Genomic DNA, 22,827 nt, shown 5'->3' with positions numbered 1-22,827 from the left:
CCAGCCTAAAACAAATACATAGATTAGGTCCTGTAAATATGAAGGAAAACTAAATCATGATCATCTATTGTGCTGCAATTAATTTTTAGTTACTCGTAATTACTCCATGATCAAGGACATTGAAGGTTAAAGAATTTGGTACCTGTTGACCTGTTATGCTATATTTCTAAGACAAAAGAAAAAATTGTATATGACAGTGCTATATTATATTTTCCACTTGGATGCTTGAATGTCAAATTATACAATGGCTTAATGGCTTATGTATGTTTGTGGATATATATATATATATTGCATACGCACATATATATACACATATATTCCATATACATATATAATTTGCATCCCTTTTTAATCATACTGAACTCAATATGAACTCAAATGTGCTGGCAGAGAGCACAAAACAAGTGAGTGGAAAGGTTTGCTGGAGAGACCTGTTAAAATTTAGCTTTGGAAACACTTGGTCACTTTAAATAATACAAGTAAGCCTGGAACACATGGTACTGAGTGACAAAGCACCCCATAGTAATGGGCATCGGTGTAATTGAATGCAGCTTCTTGGCAGCGCTTCCTAGAATTGTTCCTTTTGGTTCTGGACCCATTGATTATAAATTGAGTGTCCCATATAATTACAAAAGATTAGAAAACAGTAGTCTAAAAGAGGGCCATAAGAGACTCTATTCAACAGTTTCTTGCATGGACGTGCTGACAACTGTTGAGCGTGGTGTATGGCTGAATGGGTGCGTGATCACCCAAAGCACAGACAGCAACCACAACTGCCCAGGGAACGGGAATCGAAAATGAAGGATATTCAGAACAGCTGATGAGTTCAAAGATACACTGATTTGCTGTACCACTGCTGAATATTGAGTAGAGATGAAAAGACGAAATGTCTCTGGAATTGAAACTAGAGTTGTATTTTTTAAAGCAAATTCCTTCTTGCTACTGGACTACTTTAAGAACTTTAGAACTCTTAGGGACCATGCCCCTTTATAGGGGTGTAGTTAGGATGTGTTTGCTTGTTTTATCACTATTATTTTTCAGTTCTATACATTTAATCTCTAGTTTTGTGTCTGGCTAATTGTGTTTATTTCATAAATACCTATGGGAAAGAAAGATAGGAAGGAGGAAGGAAAGAATAAAATAAGGAAGGAGATTCTGTTAGAAAATACGGAGGAAGGGATCTCCATATAGAAAGAATTAAAATTAAAACCAGGCAGTGAATCTTGGGTAAGAATGTCACCACTTTTTTAGTGAGATAGGATTTAGGATTAACCTTTGAGACACACACTATAAAAGACACTTGGATAAACAATCTTGTATTTAAAAAAAAAAGGAAAACTAACATAAAGAAACTAAATTAATCTACCTTTTCGAATAAGGTGAACCAATTGTTGCTAAATGCAAGCTAAAAATTTTTTTTTTTTGGAAAAAAAGGAAAGTATATCTGTTGGAATTTTGTAGGTCAGTGTCAGAGAATGCCACCCAAACTGGAGGAACCTCAAAGTGCAATGTTTAGCACACTATGCTAATGAAGGAAATTGAAGTTCTGAGTCAGAAAATACTTGAACTATCAGCTTGCACGGTAGTAGCAGATCCTGGCCTCTCTCTCCATGTCTTAACTAGCCTTCTGTGTTGGGCCCATTTTTAAGTGAGCTCAACCCTTATGTTGGTAATATTGCTGCTTAAGGTCCTGCTTCAGATTTCCTCAGGTTAGTTTCTAGGCAAAAAGAGACAAAACATTTTTCCAGTGGCTCGTATACGACTTTAGGGGATTGGATTGTTTGTTATTCCTTAAGCGGAGTGCTGTGGCGAGAAAATTAGGTTCACTTTTCAAGATCACAAACTTTATAGACCAAGGGATGGGGTCCCACCCACAACACATAAACTTTCAGGGAGTCAAAGGGCTGAATTGGAAAGAAAATTGGAAAACATTCTCAAAGAAAGGAGTAAAAACAAGTCCACACCAAGAAGTAGTAAGAAAGCCTGGTGTGGAAAGAGGTCCACCTTCGTGAAGGTCCGTGGCCATGACAGGCAAAGCCACTGCAACCCCAGGCACGTTCCTTCTGCCTCTCCTCCTTCCACCCACCTCTCCCCTCAAGACCAGTGGTCTGTTTTCTTGGCTTATCTCCATGTGTTTGTTTCTTCTCTCACTTAAAAGTTTCTCCCTCCCTGTCTCTTCTCCCCATCTCTTCTCCCCGTCTCTTCTCCCCGTCTCTTCTCGCCGTCTTTCTCATCGTCTCTCTCCCTACTAGCTTGTGTTTCCCATTTACTCTCCTGATAGTTTATTTTGCAGTGTAGAAGTTTTTAGTCTAAGTAGGTTCCACTTGTCAATTTTTACTTTTGTCTTAGTTGCTTTTGGAGTCTTTGGTGTTAAGTCTTTGCTAGGGCCTAGGTCCAAACTGGTATTTCCTATGTTTCCTTCTAGGGTTTTTATAGTTTAGGTTTTCTGTTTAAGTCTTTAATTCACGTTATATTGATTTTCTTATATGATGAAAGGTAGGAATTTAGTTTTGGTCTTCTGCATATGGCTAGCCGTTTATCCTAGCACCATTTATTGAATAGGGGAGTCCTTTCCTTGTTGCTTCTTTTTGCTGGCTTTGTAAAATATCGGATGGTTATAGAAATGTGGCTTTCTTTCTGGGTTCTGTAACCTGTTGCATTGCTGTATGTGTCTGTTTTTGTACCAGTACCATGCTGTTTTGGTTACTGTAGCTTCGTTGTATAGTTTAAAGTCAGGCTGTGTGATGCTTCCAGCTTTGTTATTCTTGCCTAGGATTGCCTTAGCTTTTCGGTCTCTTTTTTGGTTCCAAATAAATTTTAGAAGAGTTTTTTTCTCATTCTGTGAAAAATGTCATTGGTAGTTTGAAAGGAACAGCATTGAATCTGTAAATTGCTCTGGGAAGTATGGCTATTTATTTTAACAATATTGATTCTTCCTGTCCATGAGCATGGAATGTTTTTCCATTAGTTGGTGTCATCTCTGATTTCTTTCTGTTTTGTAATTCTCGTGGTAGAGTTATTTCACCTTCCTGGTTAGCTGTATTCCTAGTTATTTTATTCTTTTTATGGCTATTTTGAATGTGTTGTGCTCTCAGATTTGGCCGTCAGCTTGGACGTGATAGAATATTCTTATTATGTTGAACTGTATGTATTTGTCTTGTTTGTCCAAAATAACTGAATATTGGATATCACAAGTGATGGAGCTTAGTATTTTCCCCCAAAACTCATAGAATATTTTCCTCCTAGAATTCTCTGAAGATTCACACATAATCCTGGATTTCTTTTCATCACTATAACTTGGCCTCCGTTGAGTTGCACATGAAGGGAAGTGAGAAATAGCACCTTTAAGATACGTTTTTCGGGTACATTTTTCTCTGGCAGAACAGATCTGATGGCAACTACTAAATTCTATTACTTAGGCAAGTCTGTAAAATAAAAGAATACTAAAAGAAATTAAGAAAGTTAGACTTATTTTCCATAAACAAAATAGCAAGAACCAAAATGGCATCTCTTCCTAAATTACACAGTGATAACTTAAAAAATTTACTACATGAACTATGTTGGGAGCATTGCTATACAATCAACACTTATCTTATACAGGATCATAAATAAGTACATTCTGGAACATGCTAAATTCTGACATACAGCTAGTATGCCAGCATTCAAAAATGCAACACAAACTTCCCCACACTGGAGTGAGAAAAACAGTTTATTCCCAAACCTAGGGTGCCAGACTGTGAACAAAAGCTTTGGTGGTAGATCCCAGGTACATGCACAGTAAAATTACATAGGTGAGGTGGCTTTAGCATTTATCCAATGTAAACCAGGTGCCAGGCATTTAAATGCGTTATTTTGTAAACTCTGGGGATACACAGTACTATCAATATTAGATACGAGAGTATAGGTAAAAATCACCCAGAACCAGAGAGCTACAGAGACACAAAGCTGAAATTCATACTTTATTGTCTATAGTTTACTGCTTTTAAACCACAGATTTTGTTGTGCATGTTTGGTCTTAGAAACCGGGGATTATGATTTAGATCATCTTCATATATGAGAAACAGTGGCAGGATAGCTTCTTTACATTAACTATAAATAATATTAACTGAATATTTTCTAAGCACCAAGCATTCATCTGAACATACAACATTGCATTTCATTTTCAGTGAACTCTTACAAGAATCCCAAGAGGTAGCTTTCTCATGATTACCTTTTCCGGATGGTGATTTTGAGGTCCCAAGAAGTTAAATAAATAAATTGTGGAACAAGGAGTGAGACCCTGGTAGTCTGATTTCAAGGCTGAGAGTCCTAACCATGAATTTAAGTGCTGTCTGATCTCAGTTCATATCAGAACTCTCCATCTACAGTCTGTCCTTCTCATATGCTGCCAAACTCCAACACCTGAAAACACTGGGCGTGTGCCTGCCCTGGAGTCAGGAAGGAGCAGGGAGAATTTCTGTGTCATAAATTTAAAATGTATAAAATGTTTCAAATGCAGATGTCATGTTAAGTTAAGCATGATAGTTTCCCTTTATTTTTTTTATTTTTTTTAGGTGTTCATGTTTATTAATATGGATCTAGAGAAGCATTGATTCACTAATACATTTTATTTGTGTTCTCTAATTTAAAATTACCTTTTCATATTGCTTGATTTTCCTTCAGCTAAATTAGAAATTTGTAGTTTTTCCCCTAAAAATTTCAATGGCATTGTTTCTTATAAATTACATTCTCTGATTTTCTTGTCAGCCTGCTTCAAGGAAATCCATGTGTTCAAAATGCTTGCTCACAGTTTGCTCTATACCAAATGATTGTTTAACCCAAATATCTGAGCAGCAAATTGAGCTGATCCTTCTGGAGAAAGTGTGGTTGAACAGCCAAGACCACTGGGTAGTCGAAGAGAAGACCACACATCCTGAGTTCCCCAGTCTGCTGTGAGGGGAGGACAGCTGATAACTGGATATGCAGTGTTCCCAGACATCGCTGGTCCCAAACCATTACTTCTGCCTGCCACTGCCACAAATACAGTAGGAATGCCATCCCCTTCATACTCAGCTTTAATCCTCAGAGTTTCATCTGGTCCTTTATGTGCAGATGTTACTCAAAGTTCACATGAAATGCCAAAATTTCCACAGGCCTTCTTGATTTTTTCACAGTGACCAAGATCAGAAGCAGAGCCCATCAACACTACAACCCTGCACTGACTTTCTGATTTCAAAAGCAACTCTACTCTCTCTGCAACCCACTCAAAGTTTTTCTTTACCATTTGGAGCCCTTAAGGAGTTACTTCTTTGAGGTCCCGATAAGACTGTTTGTCTTTCTGTTGGCTTCGATCTCCTGATGGCCAGAGTCTCCAGGAATCATTGTCAATAACGTCAGCAAGAACAATTTCTTTGTGGTTACATCAACACCAAATTCAATCTTCATATCAACCAGTGTACAATTCTGGGGCAACCAGGATTTCTCCAGTATTTCAAATATAGCCTGTGTAGCATGACTCATGATATCCAGTTCAGTCTGGCCTATAACAAGTCCAGCAAAGCAAAATTTTGCAGCAATCAGCTGTTCCTCAGAACACTGTGGGTCATTATTGGCAGCATCCTTGAAAAACAACTCCACTTTAGGTGGGTAAACTTATATCCTTCCTTGACACCAGGATTTCTTTTGAGAAAAGAACCAGTTGCTATTCTTCTGCAAACCCATTCAGTTGGAATCATTTCACACTGGGGTGCAATGAAAGCTGTCTCCCCACATTTTCTGGTGAAAGTAGTTTTAATACCTGCTTCCTATAGTAACTGAAAAATACAACTGGTGATTTTATTTGAGATTGCAACTTTTTCTTCCAGGTGATTTTTTCCAGCTACATTTCCTGCTGTAATCTTGTCCTTGGACTGCAGGAGGACTTTTCCTGGACTATCTAACAATTCGTAGACTTCTTTTGTTTTACCCTCATACAATTTTTTACCAGTGTTCAGTACCTCAGCTGTCGCCATTATCCTGAGTGGGCTGAGGGCTGCGACCGCGCCGGGAAGTGAGGCAGAGCTCTAGAAAAGAGGGGTGGTCAGAGAGCATCGCTGGGTGGAGAAGGAGGCGCGGCACCCAGATGCGCCCCCTGGCGGGGCCGCGCGACCCTGCGCCACTCTTTCCGAGCTCCGCTACAGCGGCCGAACCCGGAGGGGTATAGGCGGATAGTTTCCCTCCAAAAGTTGAGCCAGCGGAGGCCGAGTATCACCCTGCTATCAATAATTAGATCTAATATTAGAAATTACAAGTAATTAGAAGTGGTGACTGCTCTATCTACTTCCTTCCACATTGCCACACACACGGGGTCTCTCCAGTCTTCAGTTAGTATACCAACAATATTGCCTTAAAAACATTAAGATTTAAAAAGTGCCTTTTAAATGAAGTACTAGCAAAACTACTTTTATTTCTTAGCATTTCACTTAAATAATTACTATTTTCTTGGAAGTATCATTCATAATCTGAATTGTGTAGACCTCAGTCTTTTAGGATTAATTGACAAATCTATGCATGCTTGAAGTTTGAGGCAAAAGAAACATGTGTTAAGAAAAAAAAAAAAAAAGATAATGGACTACTTTCAAAAGTTGTTCTTGCATGTTGAAGAAAACCAGATAGAACAGAATTTTGTAAAAGAACGTATTCTAGATTGGATTCAGGCTCAGATCAGAGAGAGATTCAAGCATCATCTTACGAATGTTGATGCCTCAAATGCCACACTGCTGTATTTTAAATGCTCTCTAAATATAAGCATCTTGTCTAAAAGCAGAAAACTACCAACCACCAATTTACATCTCATTGCCAATAAAATAAAATGAGATATCTGTGGTGTTCAACAGAGAATCAGCAGGATACATGATGAATGCTGGAGATGCCACATTAGAAGTGATTATTTATTCTTTTACTTGTCCCATGCATTTTCTGCACCTGCCATTTTAATCTCAACTGCTGTAAAATATTATACCCAAATTCACATTTTTAAAATAAACCTGGTTGTAGGAGTGTTTACTTCTAGAACAAAGAAAGAAGAAAGAAAAATTAGTCCTCAATGGATATTTTTTAACCCGTTAGTGAATTGAATTGGTGAAATAAGATTCTTGCTTAAGAGCCAAGATGGTAGAGCAGGTGGGTTGTCAGGGCTCATAAGTGGTTGTTAAAATCCATTTTTAGAAGCAAACAGGATATTTATTTTTTTTGGTCTTACACATCTGCACAGTAGCCATTTTATTAGTATTTTCATAATTTATGTACAAATGTTGGCTATTCTATTTCTCAGGAAGCTCCAGCCACTGCTGGGTAAGCTGCACTAACCTGGCTACGATGCATGATGTCTTTCCTATAATTGTTGAAAACTTTAATTCAGGGGCATGACTGAGGAGGGTTCAGTCTTTGGTGCTGTCACTGTTTGGGTTAAAATCCAGGCCCCGTTGTGTCTTAGGATCATGAAGAACATCTTTAATCATTTCCAAGTGACAGTTTCGCCATTTAACGAGTCAGGGCAACACTTCTATCTTATAAGGTTCCCGGGAGAATAAAAGTACTATTATTTGTATGATGAACTGAGAGTAAGATGTGCTCTATTGTAAAGGGTGATCCTCCCTTCCTTTCTCCTTTCTTCATTTTGTCAGTTTGTATTTTTCTCTAAAAGCAAAGTCTGGGACTCTGAGTCTGTGTGTGAGCTGAGGTTCTCAGAGCCCCCTGAAGCCAGATGACTTTTCCAAGTGGCTCAGGACTATGGAGATGGATGTGAATCACAGCATGTCAGGAAACCAAGCTCTCTGGTGCTATCTAGGGTAATCAGCTTTCTAAGTCTCTGCTGGTCTTGAGCTCCAAAGCTTAGCAAAGGGCTGCATGAGCTAATGGTGATCTAACCCACTGTGGGGGCGTTTTGGTACCTAAGAGATTCTGGACTGAGGTACCTCTTCCATACCAGCTGTGAGACCACCTCCACACCATCAGCCTAAGAGCAAAGTCTTCAACCCATGCTTTGCACCCCAGTAACTAGCCCAGTGTGCCCCATTATGAAAATCACCTTTGCCAATGTTCACCTCCTCATGACTGCTCTAGACTAACAGGCATGAGCTGGTACAATCTTCTAGGAGCAGCAGAATGGATCAGGCTAGGAGTCATATTCAACAAAGCTATGGAAACATGCTATCTTTTCCACATGGTTTAAAAATTCTCCTGAAAGAAGAAAGAAGGCACTCATGACCCAGAGAGATTCCTTCTTTCCTGATAGTTATATAAATATCCACTTCTAATAATTCAGTGCCCAGAACTGATTTCAGAATTTCTGATATCAGTTAAAACTTGAGGACTTCCGTTTTAGTATTGCATTTTTTACCACTTATGAGCCTAATTTAGTCACCTTGACAAACATAAACTTTCAATGCTGTCAGTATGAGATTCGCTCAAGAGCTGGAGTAGAACTCAGCAATTTTAGTTTTAATGGAATCATATCCTTCTAGTCTCCCTGCCAACCCACAATGCTTTGCTGAGATTCTTCTTTTCATGTTATATGAAGAGAGAATTGTGTTTAAGATCTTTGCAGATATGACTTCATTTAAATCTCTTATTAACATTCCAATACATTATCTACATTCTATTCCACTAGGTCCTTCTGAATTTGCAAAAATATTTGCCCTTCTTTTAATGGAGGCATAATGGATATTTAAAACTATTGGTGAAAAAAGAAATGTAACAGTAAGTGAAATACTTATAAAGGAAACAAATTGTGTCAGGTAGAAAAAACTAAAACTGAAAACATTAAAGGGTCTGCCTCCTCTCATCCAGTGAAGATATTTGGTCTATGTAAAACAGCAGTTAGAATTTCAATGCAAGTGTTATTTTAATCATGGGTTCAAAATTTTGAAAAATCCATATGCGTTTGTTCTGCCCTTTGTAATTGCTTGTGTTACAAGGTAGCACAGTTCATTAAATGACCCTGCAGGGGGAATTTTCCTAGACAGAATGTTACACGGTTTTCTATTTGAGTTGGGAGCCAAATCTTTAGTTATAGAGGTAGAGGAAGGTAAAGCCTGTTTACTTGGGCTTCACTTTTACAATTGCAATAGGCCGCAATGTTCAAACAAGTCAAAGAAAATATTCATTTTGTAAGAACAAACTTTTACTTGAGTACATAAATATGAATCAGGCAACTGACTTATTCTATGTACCGTTGACTATCTTCTAATAAATGTCAAGACACAGAGAACCAAATCCTATGACAATTCCTCAAAAATATGTTAAAGTTTACAAATTATCAAATACACTCTTTTTTTTTTTTAACCATAATGTTCACTAATCATACTGATTAATTGTAGCAATCCACCTCATCCAATCTGTGGGAACTTTTAAGCTCTTTTAACTCTATATTGAGCCACCTTTTATTCATGGTCAAATTCAATGTGTGGAAATAAGTCACAAAAGCAGACATAAAGTATTCGCTTTAGAGGAGTGATATCACCAATATAAGAATGTTTTCCTTAGGCTGGTTGATGCCTTGTGTCAAAGCCTCCACAGTTAAAAATGAGGCATCACCAGGTCGATGATCTACTAGAAAGAGGATATGCTTGCAGTTTCCACTCAAGTTTGGAGGATGAATAATTGACACCCTTCTGAGTGCAGGCTTCGGGCTGGCTTCAGCCTGTTCGTGACAAGAGCTCCCTGGAGCAGGAGGCCAAGTGAAAAGAGGCACAACAATGAGAAACTCTAAACCCACACATTTGAACAACTCACAGCTAGGTTTTCCTTAGAACCAGGGAAATCCATGTAATTTGCATAAACATTTTAATGTTTTTCTTTATTTAATGACAATACTCCTGGTTTAATCTTGGATACATTGTTCTGACCAGGGCAGCAGATTACCAAAGCCAAAGCACTGAATTGAGAGTGAGGAGTCAGAATGTAGTTTCAGCTGGAACAGCCACTGTACAGCTCTCTCCCAGCCTCCGATTAGGAGGCTGTGGCGCTGCGGATCTTGGGGCACTCTGGCTGGAGGACAGTTTTACCTTGTGTGGTTCTGAGTGTATTATTCACCATCTTGATTTCCTGTGCTGACAATGGACATCATTATATGTTTCACCAAATACAATTCTTATTTAATGCCTAATGTTAAGTGTATTTCAACTATCTACAAAATTTCAGGTGGGTTGGGGAGATGAATTTGCTGATTACATATGACATGTTAACTCTGTGATTGAATATCTATGGACTGAATTGATTTTACAATCATTTATTGAAGTTTATGAAAGAGGTCAGTGTTTATAGAGTTAACAGACATGACCATCTGGATCTCATATTTGACCCAATTCTTTCTAATCTGAAGTCGTCTTTTTTTTTTTTTTTTTTTTGAGCGTCTTTAAAAACATTGTTTTATAAGAATCCAAATATGGCACTTTTCTGCCTCCAAAAAACGTGTACATCATAAAGCTTTTAGCATTTATTGAAAAAAATAGCTTGAGTTGCGCTTTCTAAATTTAAATTGGTGGACGATGTGAAAATACATATAATCAGGAATCTTGGAAACTATTACTAACTAGAAAATAATATAGCCAAAATTCATATATTTTCATTTTTTTTGGATTCAAATTAAAGAGACAAAGATAAAATACTCATCTGCAGAAGTATGAGTCACAGTAGAGCTATATTGTACAAAAATATACAGTAAAAAATAGCTGTACATGAAGAGTTTATTTTCAGTACCTACAAAGAATGTGAAATGTAGGTGTTTCTAAGCTCAGTGGCACAAAACTAAAATGTCTTAGAGCATATTTATGGTTTTGCTATGGATAGACCAAAATCTACAATTCTGGTCCTTAAATAAGATTTCTTTAAATCTAAAGTGTTCAAATTCTATATGTAATGAAAGTAAAACTGTGGTGTCTTTTATAAAGTTTTATTTTTTAATTGACCTACTTAATAATTGTGCATATTTATGGGGTATAATCAGTAGTTTTAATACTTAGATACATTGTGTTATGATCAAATCAAGGTAATTAGCATATTCATCATCTCAAAGGTTTATCTTTTACTTTTGGTAAGGTTATTCAAAACCCTCTTTTCTAGCTATTTTGAGATATACAATACATTATTAAGTAGAGTCACTCTACTGTGCAATAGAACAGCAGAACTCTTTTTTCCTAACTGTAACTTTGTACCCGTTGAGCAACCTCTCTCCCCTTCCTCCTCCCTACTGTAATGTCTTTTTAAAAGGCATAGCCTAGCTGCTTGTGCTACTGTAATTTGAAATAATTGGTGTTTAGTGGGCTATAATTTTGGACTGAGAAAGGTACATAAGTAGAGGCAAGAGTGGAAACTCTGGAGAAATGAAGTCAGAGCTTATTTTATTGTCATTTGTATATTTTTTTACAAAGAGCTTTTTGTAAGTCTTGATTTTTATTTACTAGCTGGGTATCTGGTATAAGTCACTCCATGTTCCTGACCCTCTCGATATGTAAGCTACAATATGGAACCGTCATCGTGAATGATGTTTTACTGGCCTAGGTGAGAAGCTGCATGATCATTATTCCTCACATATTAATTGCCGTGATTAAGAATGGATACCATATAGTAAGCATTTCTAGCGTTCCCAGAAATGTGCATATATACTCCATCACCTGAGTTCTTCATGACCGATACCATTTTACAGTTGAATACATTGAGGACATTTGATTAAGTACAGAATCAGAAAGTACGACAATAGACAAAAGACTAGATTTGAAATAAGATCTAATTGACCCACAAAACTGAAACTTTTATTATCCTATTGGCCTTATGATTTTTAAGTATCTCTTGTATGTGATATCTTTCTAAAAGTTTGGCCTCTGAGATTATGGTGCCTCCATGCTAAACATCAGATAAGATGACGGTCAGTTATTTATAAATCTGACAATAAGCATTCTTGGATATGGGTAAGATAAATGACTATAGAGAAGAGAGAGATCTAGAAAGGGATGTCTTGTTTCATGCGTGGTTGTAAACCAAGTGTGAACCCATGTGTTTTGTGTGGGAGAGTTTTTGTTTTCATGATGCTGATGCACTGCAGGAGGGCATTCCCTCATCGTGCTTAGCCATTGTGCCTCACCACATAATGCCCTTCAGGCTTCTTTCCTTTCTTGTGGAGACATATTTGCTAGGTTGGGCATGAAGCACAGCCACTATGTGGGATTGCAGGTGACACCTGCACTGGAAAGAAAAGACACCACCAGAAGATGAGAGTGTATCTTAACAAGACGGCGGGACACAGAAAGGAAAATCAGATTCAGAGGCAGGAAAACCTATTTGCAGGTGGTAATTACCCTATTTAAGGTAAGACACTGAACTTTGATTGAGAGATAGTGACAAAAAGAGGTCATTGCTTCAGCCTTATAATGACTTATGCTTTTAAAAAACAATTACAATAAGGAATGAATGAACAGCATTTTCAGTGAACTGGATGAGATTGGAGATTATTGTTTTAAGTGGAGTAACTGAGGAACGGAAAACCAAACATTGTATGTTCCCACTGAGACGGGGGAGCTAAGCTATGAGGACACAAAGGCATAAAAATGATATAATGGATTTTGGGGACTTGGTAGAGAAGAGTGGGAAGGGGGTGAGGAATAAAAGACAACATACATGGTGCCGTGTATACCACTCGGGTGATGGGTGCACCAGGATCTCACTAATCACTACTAAATAACTTGTTCATGTAACCAAATACCACCTGTACCCCAATAACTTAAGGAAAACATAAATATAAATAATAATAATTACAATAGGATCTTGGGCACAAAACATCAAGGCATTTTCATTTCTCTTTTCTTCAGATAAAAGGTTAAAAGGGCTATATAAAGGAGCCAGAGAGACATGATAGGTAGGCAGGTAGACAGAAAGACAGACAGACAGAGAGACAGATCGACTGATCGATCAGAATGAACTGCCTTGAGTTTCACTGATTTTTAAATCACATCTGCTTAATGTCCTAATTAGTTCTAGATTATGCAGTAAAGCCGAAGCCCCATTATATCGCCCATGATAGGAAAAAAAGGCTGGACTCAGAAAGCATGCCCATCTGCACACCTTCAGGGCAGTCATAAATAAAGGTTTTGTTTGTTTGCATTTTTACACATAATCCCCTATCATAGGCGCACTAGGTTCGCAAAGATGCTGAAGGTCTGGCCAATGATGCCGCAAGTCTATGACTGTAGTAAATGTTCGTAAAATACGAAACGCGGGTGTATCATATTCAACAGACATCCTGAAGTACGTGCCCCATGAGGGTCTCAGATTTGAATGGCTTGTTACTTCCATTGTTTGTGAAAGAGAAGAGAAAAGAATGTTTGCTGAAAAGCCAAGAATTTATTTAACAATCATTTGGTGAAAGTAAGGTGTATTTATTTTCTTATTGGAGAAAAAAAAAAAAGAAAAATGAAAAAGCAAGGCCCCGAAGCAGCAAGCCTGGGGATCAGTTGCTGCTGGTGTTTGGAAGTGGAAGATGCTGCTTAGCCGGCTTCCAGGCCCAGGAATTCCCTGGGTCGTCATTGCCAAAAGGGCTCTGGCATCAGCAAACCGCAATTAGCAGGATTTATTTCTTATTTACACTTTCCTTTGGTTTTATACATTCATGTCTGGATTTTTCAGTGATGAAATGTTGCAGTGGAGACTATTTATAAAAATGCTAAAGCCAGCTTGCCAGAGAAGCTTGAGAAGTGCTGGAGGCGTACAGCTAATGCTTCCTGTGTTCCTTTGAACTAAACATGATATCCGTTTTGTTCTTGACATTTATAACCCTTGGTTAATGTTCCTTTTCTCTAACTGCCTTGGGTTTAGGACTCTGCATAGGGAAATAAGAAAAAATAAATTAATGAGCTTCATTAAATATACATTGTGGTGAGTTTTCTCTTTCACAGTGGTTATGTTGCTGGTAGTAATAAAAGTTTTAAAGGGCTTATGAACTCTTCGGTAAAAAATTATCCTTTGAGCCAGTTCAAGTTAGTTTCCCTTGATTTTTTTAAAAATAAATATAACTTGAAAATGTTGGTAAACCCCCTATACATGTAAGGGATTCAGAAGTAATGTCAATTTCTACAGGAGGCTGGGCGACGTTAACATAACAATATTAATGATACCAGTTAGCATATGTTTGCCACCACTGGAAAATATCTTAAACTGAAGACTTCAGTTAATTCTAAAATTTTAAACAATAAAAGCAGTTTTAAAATGAGGATACGGCCTCTCATAAGGATTCTGTATGTATAGGTGTCAATTCCTGAAATGCTGATTAAGATATATCAATCTGGTCGTTGCATGCCTATACTGTTACACACCCACCTATCAATTCTTTCTAAACATTCTTAACATTATGGTTATTTAAAACCCACAGGATAAGCAGGTTGCTTCCATATATTGTAAATGTTCATCATTTATTCTTTTCTCCTAACTACATTGTGTAACAGTTCTTGAAAGTAAATACTATCTGACTTTTGATCATTGCATCTCATCTGCTATTCTAAGCAGCCCTAATGAAGTGTCTATTATGTTCTCTTACACAACCCACTATGAGAGCTTTTAATCCTAAAGGTTAACACTATAAAATTGGCATAGTCCCATAGAAAGCATTTCTGATTGGACAATGCTACTCAGGTGTATTTGACTCAGATCTGGACCACTCCCATGAAGGTCAGTGGGTCAATAGTGGTAGAAATAGGACCTGCACATGACCTCCCTCTCATGGAATTTCCAGGTTGATCTTCCTAGCGGGAAGTATTGATCTGTAAAGTTATGATTTGCTATATGCTTATACCGTGCCACTTACAGTGCAAAATGCTTCTTGTACATTATCTCGTGCAGAAAATACATTAGAATTCCTGGAAAAAGTCCAGGTACTTCAAATTACCACCGGAGCTCTAGAATCGATAAATTGAAAGGAATGAGAAGAAAATCAAGTTTTGTGGAAAAATGATCAAAACAATGGGGATATCATAGGCCACATATGGTATCATCAAATAGCTCTAACCTTTGTATTTGCAGAATTAGATGACCAGCCCATGTGCCACAGTTTGCTGATGTCTGATATAGATTATTCATTAATAAGTGCAAATCTGAATATTTTCGTAAGTAATTTTAACGAATGGAAAATTTTATGATTTATTTGTTTCATATTTAATGTATATTTATATTAATTTATACATAAACTGTATTTTATATGTTTATACTGGTCCTAATTTTAAAATATTGCACCAATATGCCTGTGTGTGTTTATGTGTCTGAATTTTAACTCTCCACTACCATCTAGAATGGGAATATATTTAAGAATTTGCCATCATGAAACCAAAAGCTTAACCATATGTAAAACGTATTTGTCACACATCCCTACTACAACCGTATTATAGGGAGTAGCCCTTTGATGTGGGATAGGTAGTTTATTTGAGGATTTATTTCAGTGTGTCAGAAGTCAAGTGCATACTTGCCGTTAGTTGAGATTTGTAGATGTAAAGTCTGAAACACCACATGCTTCCCTGGTCATGTTTACTCTTTGACTTGTTTTTGTGTAGATGCATGTGCGTGTATTACATTTTGAAACACACTTGTATTAGGTTGGTGCAGAAGTAATTGCAGTTTCGCCATTGTTTTTAATGGCAAAACTGCAATCACTTCTGTGCCAACCTAATACAGTATTTTGAAAGCAAATTCTGTAAAAACAATCAAAGGGTATGCACATTCTTACTGCACATGTAGGATTAGCTGATAAGGAACAACAGCTCTGTGTGCTGCTTTTAAAAAATGTGTTATGTTTCAGGTATACACTGGGATGATTGTTTTATTCTTAAATCTGATCTTATTATAGGAGTCTAGGCACACATCTGTCCCTAACAATTGTGACCTAAGGGAGAGTGTTCTTTTGAGATGTCCCCCTTACACGTCTGTCTCTCTTCATCATCCCCAAGCTCAAAACCAGACATCTCATCTACCAAAGGCAGTCTCTCATTTACTAGTCCCAGTTTTCTGGTTTCGTCCACCTACTGAGTCAATTAGACTTAATTGTTTCTCTCACTGCCTTGCCTCCTGCTTCAGAGAGGATGCTCCGCTTCTCAGTGTGGTTTAGCTCTCTTTGGTAAAATAACCACAAGGTAAAACAGGAAGTTGGAATGGACTGTGTTTAATTATCCGTCTCAATGTGGAGCTCACTGTGAATCTATTGTCTGGCAGCATCATTATCAAGGACTGATCTAAATAAAGTGTTTTCAGTAGGATACAGGCTGGAGTTCACCATGCACCACACCGAACTTCACTAGATAGAAATCAGTCACCTGTTTTATAAGAATACGCTAAATTGATATTGACAAATAATTGTTAGCTCGTAATTTTACAAACACCAGTGCCCTTAATCTTAGTAACTTTGTGGAAGTGTTATGATCTCATTTTAAAGATGAAGATAAGCAGAAAACAGTAAAATAATTTATGGAAGCTCCAGAATTAGAAATCAGTAAGAGAATTAAAATTTAAATTGTCTGGCTTTAATATAATATTCCTTGTATTTTCACAACTTTTTCTAAAATATAACTGAGTGTAATATGTGGCATTTTGCAACAAAATTAAAATTGGAATCAAGCCAGTGTTCTGGTTGCCTCCCTGTGGTAAAGAATCCTGACTTATGTCAGTTCACAACCCCCCCTATTTAAATATTTTCTATGTGATAGTACCTGGAGATATCATTGAACGTGAACTTTTATGCAGAAGTGGAGAACAATGCAGCCCATAGTGGAATTTCACAGAAATATGGTGCCACCATTCCTATGGGGCCCTGCGACGCTGTTGGTTCTGAATCACAACTCTTCTTGTTCTCTGAGCCCGAGTGCTGCCTGATATAACATGAGGATCATAAGAATTCTCTAGAGGCACCATAAGAATAACCTGAGTTAACATATAGTAGATATAGTAGTAGCGCTGTGCAATTGTTCAAAACTTAGTAGCAATATTATATTTTCATATTAATATTAAAACTAGCAACAAGTAATATTATATACATGCTGCTAGTTTAAATTTTCAGGAGGGTCTTGAAACAAACTCCATGTTTCTCTATATTTAGGCCTTTGTGAAAATACTTCCTAGAGTGACTATGGGAACAGGGTCTCTTCTAAGCTAATGTGCTCGCCTCATCTCTTCTTCACCTTGGTGTTCTGGATCATCTGTGAGTGTCCTGGCAATCTGGGCTGGTGCCTGCTTCTTGAAATCTGAGATCCAAACACTCATTTCCTAGAATCATCACATCTGTAATTTCTCAAACTGCCCTCAAGTCCTGGATTTTTGTCCTGGCATTTCTGAGGATGCTGTTCCCTCCGTCTCATTTAATGTTGGTCATGGACTCCAACTGCCTTGACTAATTCAGCATGGCTGCGGTGTGCCACTCCCTAACTTGTCCTCTCTCTGCCTTTTCTGTCCTATGGTACATTACATTGAAGAAATATTTCTTACCAATATTAAGGGGAACTTTCTGATTGGTTTCAATGCCTAAGAGAACCCCCCCCCACCCGGGCCCCAGCACATCCACATCCACGCGAGTGAGCAGACTCTTGGATGGCAGGACACATTCTGGAGATATCCCATCGCGACGTGGGCCATGACAGATGCTGCCTTGGTCCAGCAGTCTTTCCTCTTAAACAGCATAAGATGATGTTTTTGAAAATAAAAGTGTTGTCTGAAGTTTTCTTTTAATTAACATTGATTAGTTGCTTAAAATATCTTCTTTATTCTGTCTTTCATAAATAAATCATATTTGTTATCCTTGATCCTTCTGATAGGAACCCCTGAATTCTTACAAGGAAAATGATTGCTTATTTTATACCCTTCCAATATCTTAATTTCTAATTGAAGTCAATAAGCACAGACTTTACTTAGATTCTGTTTTATTCTATACTTCATGGAAGTTTATAAACTCTAAACACTATCTTTGAATAACACTTTTCTATAAAAATTTGTAGTGATCCTTCCATCTATTCACTGCTACATATCACTTTGATTCCTCTGAAGACTTTATGCTGGACCTGATGTAATCATTGCAGTTTTTCTATGATTCATCCTCAAGCTCTATCTTTCCTATTTTAGTGATATGTCCTACAATTAGAAAAAAATAATCAAATTCTAGTTGATGTTGACAATAATAGAATTACTGCATGGTTTCCTAGGGAAAATTCTGTTTACACATATCATTTTAAATATTTCCTTCTGTTGCTCTTTAGTACATTTTAAATTTTTCCTTCTGTTGCTCTTGTATATCTTGATTTCCTATTGTTCATATATTAGTCCTTTCTCACACTGCTTTAAAGAAATACCTGAGGCTGGGTAATTTATAAAGAAAAGGGGTTTAATTTTCTCAAGGTTTTGCAGGCTGTACAGAGAACATCATGCTGGAAGCTGCCTGGCTTCTGCGGAGGCCTCAGGTAACTTTCAGTCATGGTGGAAGGTAAACAAGGAATCAACACTTCACATGCCTCCAGTAGGAGGAAGAGAGAAAGAGCGAGTGGGGGTTGGCGGGTAGATGCTACATGCTTTTAAACAACAAGATCTCCTGAGAAGTCTATTATGAGAATAGCAACAAAGGCATGGCGCTAAACCATTCATGAAGGATCCACCCCCATGAGCCAATACTTCTGCCATCTCCAACATTAGAGATTACAATTGAACATGAAGTTTGGGTGGGGAAATGGATCCAAACCACATCAGTTGATTAACTCCCAAACTTATTTTTGGTATTAATTCTGTATTATCAGAATGTCTATATGTCTTCCTGGACATGATGATATTCTTTTTTATAAAGTACTTTGTTTCCTATATGTAAAAAAATATCAAGCATATTACTCTAAATGGCATTGTTAGAGGAGTATACTTATTACTGTAATTAATTTACATTTATATGCTGATGTTTCCAACTGGAGGTGGGATTCAAGAATGCTTTGGTTCTCTGATCTTACTCATGGATTTCCTTCAGTTTTGAGAGACCTGCCCTCAATTACTATAACTTGCTCAGGAAAGTAAGATTCAAATTGCACTGTTAATTTAACATTGCCCCATTTGCAAATGCTGTCTATTTAAAAGGAAAGAAAAGATGATTATTTTATTTTTATTTTTTGAGACAGCCTCCCTCTGTCACCCAGGCTGGTAGGCAGTGGCACGATATTGGCTCACTGCCACCTCCACCTCCTAGGTTAAAGTGAACCCTCTCCTGCCTCAGCCTCCTGAGTAGCTGGGATTACAGGCATCTATCGCCATGCCTACCTAATATTTTGTATTTTTAGTAGAGTTGGGGTTTCAGCATGTTGGCCAGGCTGGTCTTGAACTCCTGACCTCAGGCGATCCACCCACCTCTGCCTCAGAAAGTGCTGAGATTACAGGCGTGAGCCACTGCACCCACCCAAGAGTAGGATTTTTGTGTTACAAAACGTATTTAATAGTTTGGGCACTGGTGAGTTTCAAAAGTAATTCACACAATTAAATTTTTATTTTTTTTAACTTTATTGGGAATTTATGACATGGCATGTAGATTTATAATATTAGTTGCTCCCTTAATATGATTATATCAGTATTTAAGGGAAATGAGTAATGTTGATCATAAGAGTGGTGCTTATACACTAGCGTGGCATGCAAAGCCTGACTATAAAGGCTGCACTAACACAGTGCAATGCTCGTTCAATAACCCAAAAGGAGATGACAAACACTCTTGAGGAATCCTTGGTATCCTGATACAGACGAGAAAGGAGGATTCAGTGTGAAAGTAAAAGTCACTTTCTTTCAACTGAATCATAAAAACTGGTTGAGGAAGCAATCTGAGAGTATTCTTTATCCATGAACACAAAGAATCTCTGTGCTGTTCTTGGGTGCACAGGCCTCCCCCAAACAGCGATACGTTAGTAAACCAACTGCTGCAGAAACAAGGAGCTATTGGGATTTTCTGTTCAGTTTCTGCTTTCCTGAAACAAAAAGCCACCAGTCAGTGAGCTTAGAAGGCAGAACTGCAAGTTTATAAACACCAAACTGCTAGCTTGGTGCAGATTGAGTATCCCTAATCTATAATTCCAAAATCTGAAATACCCCAAAGTCTGAAACTTTTTGAGCTGTGACATGTCATTCAAAGGAAAGGCCGGAAGGAAATGCTCACGGGAACATTTCAGATTTCTGACATTTTATTTTTAATTAGGGACACTCACCTGGTAATATATATGCAAATATTCCCAAATCTGAAAAAAGTCTGAAATATAAAATACTTCTGGTGGCAAACATTTCAGATAAGAGATATTCAACATGTATGAGCATTTCTTGTTAATTGGTCAGTTGTAGAAGTCATACTCACCCATGTATCTTTAAATGTCCCTTGTTTTATATTCCAGCAATGTTGCAGGGATAAAGTATTGTAAGAAACCCAATTTCTTACGTTATTCATCATTAATAACAGGATTAAATCTACATTTCATGGAATGATTCAGAAGCAGACATACATATCAAACTTAGGAAATGTTGGTATCCGAAATTAGATCAGTACCTTAAGCCCTGGAAGACTGATCTGTTAACCAAGAGGTTCTTCCAGGATCTGAATCCCCTTCACCTGAATTCAAGCCTCAAACTTAACTCAATGCACATCCTTTCACAGATACATTTTTATGGCTTCTTTTCTGTACCTTCAGATTCTACATCTTTACATTTTTCTTTATGATAAAAATACTAAGAAAAAATTTTAATTCAAAACACTTTGATATTTTTCAATACACTTTAAGACATATGTAACTGCTAAAAACTTTTCTCAAAATATCCATGCTGTAATACCAAATCCTGTGAATGTTATATTATGTTTTGCTCCATGATCGGATGACACTTATGATATAATTAAAGCTATAGGCCTTAAAATAGGGAGATCATTCTGGATTATCAGGGTGGACCCAACCTAACCACTCAAGTCCTCAAAGGCCGAGAATTTTCTTTGAATGGAGTCAGAAAAAAAGTAAGGATAGAAGAGGCATAAAGATGACGTGAAGGAGAGATTTGACGTGTAAAGGACTGGATCACTGTTGCTGACTTTTAGGATAGAGGAGTGTGAGGATTTGAGGAGCCCAGGCTGCTGCTGGAAGCAGAGAATGATGCGTGGACATCAGCCAGCAAGAAAACAGGACTTCAACCCTATCACCACAAGGAGCTGACTTCTGCTCTCAGTGGACCCAAATGACCCTGGAAGCCTATTCCCCGCCAAGTCTGCAGGAAGAAATACAGCCTGGCGATGCCTGGTTTTAGCCCAGTGAGACCGATGTGGGACTTTTAACCTGCAGAGCAGTGAAATGAGACATGGGTCATGTTTGAAGCCAGTATGTTTGTGATCATTGTTGCAGAAATTACCATAAGATCCCCGGGATGGGCTAGAGTAGCAGCCGAGGGGCAGATTCTGGAGGCTCCCTTCATGCCCACCGCATTGAGCACAGACACCCTCGTGGATTGAAACCACAACAGAAAAAGTATTGTTGATGGAAAGAAAAACAAACTTTGGGAATATCAGGGATGTGGAAAGTCAACAACTTGCGCTATGAAATGACAGCCATCATCTCTCATGTAGACTTCTCCCTCCGCTAGCCTGATACGCTGGACACAGGGGACATGGGTGAAGTTTTGACTTTGCGTATGTTTTAATTTGACTGCCTAGAAATCATGGTGTTAATCAGGAATTCATGGATGTTTCAACATTTAATTACTCAATACTTCAACATCCCAATTCTTTTCAGGATTTCGTTCCTTAGAGTGGAAAATGCCTAGCAGCAAACTAATAACTTCTAAATGAATCAGTAATGCAGCATAACTGGGCACTCTCACGACTGAGCTTCGCACGGAGGATGTGTATTTAAAGTAATGTTTTGATTTGGATTTGAGATTTTAAAATGGAATGCAAGCTTCTCTGTAGTAGCAATGCAATTTCCCTGAAGAGGGCCCAAAGCCTGGTGTTCTTTTTAATCGACTTATTTATTGTCAGCTGGGAGAAACTTTAATACAATTAGATATGTTAGAGAACATTGGTATTAGAAACTTGGAATTACAGAAAGTAGACTGACTTCCTCATCCAGCTCTGCCTCTTGAAAATTGCTAATTTTAGGCACAGCGGCCTCCATTTCTGGGACTCAGTCTTCTCTCGGTAATGTGTGTTTAAACTGAATCATATCTTCACCAATTTTAACATGAGGTTATATGTTGAGTGCTATGAGTTATTTACAAATCTTGAATATTAACTCCTTATCTGATAAATGGTTTGCAAATATTGCTTTCTGAATCTGTAAGTTGCCTTTTCATTTCGTTGATTATTTCCTCTGCTGTGCAGAAGCTTTTTAGTGTGATGTAGTCTCATTTATTTATTGTTTGTTCTGTAGCCTGAATTTTTGGTGTGATATATGGGAAATCATCGTCAAGGCCAATGTTAAGGAGCATTTCCCCTGTGTATTCTGGGATTTTCATGGTTTCAGGTCTTATGTTTAGGATTTTTATTCATTTTGAGTTGATTTTTATGTATGGTATAAAGGGTCCAATTTCATTCTTTTGCATGAGAAAATCTTGTTTTCCTAACACCATTTTTTGACAAGATTATTCTTTCCCCATTGTATCCTTTTTGTACTCTTGTTGAAAATTAGCTGACCATATATGCTTGGATTTATTTCAGCTCTCTGTTCTGTTCCACTGGTCCATGTGCCTTTTCTTATGCCAATGCCATAGGTTTTGATTACTATAACTTTGTACTATAATTTTAAATCAGGAAGTGTAATGCCTTCAACTTTTGATTTATTTCTCAGAATTGCTTTGGCTATT

At 37.6% G+C, this 22,827-nt stretch overlaps 1 protein-coding gene and 1 pseudogene across 2 annotated transcripts in view; one reads left to right on the top strand and one right to left on the bottom strand.

Annotated features, from left to right (window-relative positions):
* The window catches only part of CSMD1 (CUB and Sushi multiple domains 1), a 2,064,385-nt gene that overhangs the window by 197,282 nt on the left and 1,844,276 nt on the right, over nt 1-22,827 (top strand). The window lies entirely within an intron of this gene.
* On the bottom strand, nt 4,592-6,081 carry LOC742161 (bifunctional phosphoribosylaminoimidazole carboxylase/phosphoribosylaminoimidazole succinocarboxamide synthetase-like; annotated as a pseudogene).

Source organism: Pan troglodytes, chromosome 7 (assembly GCF_028858775.2).
Source record: "Pan troglodytes isolate AG18354 chromosome 7, NHGRI_mPanTro3-v2.0_pri, whole genome shotgun sequence".
Lineage (NCBI taxonomy): Eukaryota > Metazoa > Chordata > Mammalia > Primates > Hominidae > Pan > Pan troglodytes.
Note: the sequence above shows the minus strand (reverse complement) of the source record. Positions and strands in the feature narration are given on the sequence as shown.